Genomic DNA, 5,421 nt, shown 5'->3' with positions numbered 1-5,421 from the left:
CGTGGGAAGATAGCATCTTATACTTCGTATGCCTATGAATTGTCTTTCAAAATAATTTAGCTTTGAGGCTTCTAGATTTATTACCTGTTGTTGAACAATAACTTCAATAAATTTATTTAACTAATACAGCACGCATTTGATATAAATGAAGTAGGTACTTACAACATCCATCAAATTTTGTCTAGGACGTAAGCACTGAAAATCTCCACGAACTCCATGTTCATGACCAAAGTCAACAAGAAGCTCACTAAAATAATAATATGTTCAAACAAACTTGAATAAATTGGAAGCATATGAAGGCTAAAATTGTAACAACACATTTATGAATGTTCTAGACACGACAAACCTTTTTGACAATGCTCTATTGAAAACATAATCAGGGACAAGAGATTGAAGTACATTGAATGATTGAGTATCCACCACGTCTTCACGAATGGACATGGGGATTGACTAAATCGAAAACAAGACATAATTATTAACTATATATGTTAAGTATCAAAAATAAGAACAATGATATTAAACTATTTGTATCATACCTCTGATGCTTCGCGTTTTACCATCTTCCTTAAATTGTGTACAAACGGGGAGACCTTGAATTTACTTGGTTTCCTCTCCCTTGATGTACGTGTTTTCATGACATGATTAGGATAACCACATAGTGCTCGTAATGGTTCCTAATATGGAAAATGCCATTAATATACATCTATTTACTATTTAATGGTTAAGTAGTTGTAAAGAAAATAATTTTTTCTTTTATATGATACATACCTTTCCATAATCTCTTCTACTCCTTTTGATTGGAAGTGGTAAAATATTTTGATTTTCGTCTGGAATGATATGCACTTCAATTGATGTAGCACATGCATCTTCATTCTTTTCATTCAAGTCCTCGGTGCATAACTTCTCATTTGACAAAGTGTGAAGATAATGTTCATTCACATTCATATTGTTCGTATCTTCCAAACTTCTCTCGCATGAGAGAATGTCATTCTTCGTTCCTTCCTCGTGCATTCTCAAAGGTTTTCCGCTTGACCTAAGGAAGAGACCTTTCACTATAGTATAATTCTCCTCAAATTTAGCCAAAATTTGATCACAACTACTACTACTTGCACCATAAGCCATATCAATTAGATGTGTCTTTAATTGTTGAAAGGTTTTATCCATCTCCATTAAGTTCCCACCATCAACCTAGTGATATATACGAACATGATTAATAACATCATAATACAAAGGTTCAATGCTAATATAGATAGTCACGATGAATATTGTAAAACACTTACTCGTTTAATAACATCTTTGTTTAGATTGATTACAAATTTCTCATCGTCCTCATTCTCACTCGCCATTGTCGTTGCATTTCCATCAACACAATCCCTTATCTCATTTTCTATCACCCATATTTTGAGCTACAATATATTCATCAAAATATAATACATATCAGATTTTAAATCACTAAAAACTTAAATAAATAGTAAACGACTTTCAACACTATAACTTACATTCTCATTTGCATATCTACCAAGTTTTTTCAATCTTCGTTTCCTGTCCAATACTTCATCATCTCCCCAAGCAGTAATCCGAGGAGAAAGTCGAGTATATAGCGGTAGAAATTTCTCTTCAAACGATATATGCTCGTGGTAGAATAACTACGAGTATATTTGACATAGATATATAGTTAATTCATAAATTATATTAAAACAAAATCGTAATTCACTATGATGTAAATTAATTACAAGGACATTACCATTAAAAACAATAAGCAACCGCAAACCCCACTTTGTTGTTTCTTCTTAAACTCTTCAATCCCGTGCACAAGATAGGACAACACAAATTTTGCCCAATTCATCTTCTTTATTGAATCGATGTCTTCCACAAGATGTAAGAAAGAACGATTCACAAAAAGCTTCATTGTTGAGCACAATAATGCACCCAACACAAATAATACAAAACGAACTTTAAAATCGTTTCCACCCTCTTTATCATCCCTAATTTGATTTTCTAACATCACTAATGGCAATCGCCCTTTTTATCACAATATTTTTTACATAAATCATTCTTATGGCCAACATCTTTGTTCATGCCAATCTTGAACCCTCTTGCCCTCAATCCCATAATAAATTCAACATCAATGGGGGATAATTTGATACAAGTATTATACAACTGTAACATATAAGTGTTCGGATTAAAACTATTTATCAACCAAAGACATAACCCATGATCAATTTTCCTACATCGAAGTTGCAAGAGGCTACCAAATCCTATTTCTTCTATGGCTGCCTTTTGCTTTGGTTCTAATTTTACAATCACTCTAATCACTCGCTCGGGGAAGCATCGAGTCTGAAGATATAACTGAAAAGATACACAAACATCAAACATGTTTACATAAATATAATTTCCAACAAATACATAAGTAAAGAAATTAAATATTCATTACAAAAAAAAAAAAAAAAATTACCTTTGGAACAACACCCTTTTGAAGTGAATATTGTTTTGAACTTTCTTTGGACTTTGCTATGAAATTTTCTTTTTCTACTTTTGAAAGTGCATTCCACTTCTTGCCCAATTTTTTCCTCAACTACATTAATTGGTCACATAATTTAAATTCTAATTTTAAAATGTAATTATATTAGACATAGCAATATTATTCCTTACATCATCATTTATCTTCACTCCTTTATCCTTCTCTTTCATCATGGCTAATTGATCGTTACTACAAAACAATTTCAAACAAATTTAACAATAACAACCACAAAAAATACATTAAAAAACATATTATTTTACATATTTCTATTTTCCCTTACTAGTAATGTATCCAAGCGCCGATAGGCCTCTTTGGATTTCTAACAACTTCAAGACCATCGCGTTCGCTCCTAAAAATTAAATCAAATCATTTAAGTCAATTTTTATAATATGATTTCGGATATAATAAATCAAACATACTTTCACCACTACATTATCTCAACATAAGTTTTTTTCACATTTCAATAAATTTTATTTTTATATCTTACTACAATCAATCAAATGCCAAATAAATACAAATACCATTACAACTACAACATCTTCCCTAAATATCTTTACATTTAAAATGATGACAAAATTAACATATAAATTTTTTTCAATGTTCAATAATCTAACCACCCTCTTTTTCTATAATGTAATCAATCCATAAATCTAACAAAAAACATGAAATATAATGGACACAATATTGTAAAACACATAATTACTACTCACATTTTTTTCCCTTTATATAGAACTCGCCAAATAATTAGGATACAAGCGCCTTTTGAGTAACAAACAATTGTGTCCTTCTCAGCTTTCTTTTCCTTAGTACTACACGCCCTCTTCTTCTTCTTCCAGCTACGTCTTCAATTCGGGTTTTTAAACCATTAAATTTAGAACCTGAAAACAACCCCTTACACCTCTTAAACAAAATATAAAATCAACGATTATGAAGATTCCACTAAAATTCTCCGTGTGAAAGAACCGAAATTATCCATGTGACAAAATGCAGGGGTAGGGGGGAGAGAAAGCAAAAATTCAGAAAATTTACATAAAATCTTCGAGAAGAAGAATCTAGCAGAAAAAATAGCTGACCTGGACATCGGGAGAAATGAAGTCTAAGACTCGGATCTTGGCACCGACCTCCCCCACAATCCTGAGCTCGCGGTCCTTGAGGGAGACTTCTTTGATGAGGTCAAGACGTCGGCTTGGAGGAGGTTGGCCCGGTTCACGGCGATGGTGGTCTCCACCCACTTGTGAAGACGTCTTTGATCCCGGTTGACGGCGAAGGTGGTCTCCACCTAGCTGTGGAGACGTCTTTGATAAGGTCTGCGACGTCGCCCTCGAAGAGGTTGGCCCGGTTGAAGCCGACCGTGGTCTTCACCCAGCTGTGGAGAATCAGTGGAGAGAAAAACGGGAAAAGGGAGAGAAAACAAAGATGAGAGCGGGAAATGGGTGAGCTATGGAGGAAGTCGGCAAACAAAGATGAGAGCGGGAAATGGGTGAGCTGAGGAAGTCGGCTATGGAGGATGCGTGAGATAGCCAGCTATGGAGGGGAAGAAAGATGAGAGCGGGAAATGGGTGAGCTGAGGAAGTCGGCTATGGAGGATGCGTGAGATAGCCAGCTATGGAGGGGAAGAGAGCAAATTTGGGGGGAAAAAGGGGAAAAGGAGGAGAGATGGGAGAGAGAACGGGAGGGGGAGGTACCCGGTTGAAATTTTTTTTGAATTTTTTTTTTCCTTTTCATTTGGATGGCTGAGATTTAATCATTTTCATCCAATGGATGAAAAAAAATGGAGGCATGGTACCGAAGGAGGTATTGTAGAATTTCCCAATAGTTATTGTTGGATACTAAGAAAAATAATATTTGAGGAGTTTGTTTAATGAATTTAATAATAAGGGATGTAACTTTTACAAATAACTTTACTAAAATAAATATGTTTATGATAAGTTATCATACAAATAAACAAATTATTCAACAATGAAAGTATCACCCAATAAACATTCCTAGGTATTCAAATAGAGTTGTATTTGTATATTTTATTTAAATTCTTTTTATTATTAGACGAATTTTCATTTATGTTAGTGATATAAAATAGGTATATTAAATATTTAGAGTCTATTTGATAGTGATTTTGAGAAATGCTTCTAACATTTTTAACACTTAAAAATTTTTATCATTTAAGTATTAAAAAAATTAGAAACATTTTTTAAAATCATTACTAAACACATTCTTAATGAGTCAAAAATAATAATTAGAGGAGAGAGATGACCTTATAGTAATTGGATTATAATTGACTACATTTATAATTAAATATGAAATATATCTTTCCATAAAGTAGTATGAAATAATTTGTAACTAATTAAAACATCGTAAAGAACTTCAACTACTTTGGTCATATGATCTTGATAAATAAATGAAGATACTTTATCAATGTATCAAAGTCATTCTCAAAAGAACTTGTAAGTAATTTCAAATAAATAAAATAAATAAAATTATCCGTGCTTAAAAACATACCAATGAAAATTAATAATTTAAATTATCCATGCTTAAGAAACATACAAATTAAAATCCACAATCCAAATAAATAGCCTTTTTGATGGTATTTTCATTCTGCTACTGCTTCCAATTCCTATACATCATATCTAATAGTTAGTCATGTTTCCATGTTTCCATCTTCAAGAATAAAGCAGAAGAAAAATAGCTACTAATTCATGCCAACCAATTTAACTTGTAAGATAATTATGGAATTTAAAAAATATATGATAATTGTGAAGCTCTAAATAAAAACTTATTTAATTCAAATAAAAATTTGGAACTACCCAAAATCAATATATGTGACACCAGTGTTGGAATATGGTTTTTTCTTTCTAAATTTAAAAATTCATTCCAAATATAAAGCTTTGGATGGGTCTTGAAAT

The 5,421-nt window shown here is 32.2% G+C and overlaps 1 long non-coding RNA gene across 1 annotated transcript; it reads right to left on the bottom strand.

Annotated features, from left to right (window-relative positions):
• Positions 1-2,668: 2,668 nt before the first annotated feature.
• On the bottom strand, positions 2,669-4,050 carry LOC117907710. The gene is made up of 4 exons (XR_004650038.1): positions 3,595-4,050; positions 3,232-3,399; positions 2,802-2,870; positions 2,669-2,710 (listed from the first exon to the last, which is right to left on the bottom strand). It is a non-coding gene; the product is annotated as an uncharacterized LOC117907710 (long non-coding RNA).
• Between the last annotated feature and the right edge of the window lie 1,371 nt (positions 4,051-5,421).

Source organism: Vitis riparia, chromosome 18 (genome assembly GCF_004353265.1).
Source record: "Vitis riparia cultivar Riparia Gloire de Montpellier isolate 1030 chromosome 18, EGFV_Vit.rip_1.0, whole genome shotgun sequence".
Taxonomy (NCBI): Eukaryota; Viridiplantae; Streptophyta; class Magnoliopsida; order Vitales; family Vitaceae; genus Vitis; species Vitis riparia.
The sequence above is the reverse complement of the archived record's forward strand: the minus strand, read 5'-3'. Positions and strand labels throughout refer to the sequence as shown.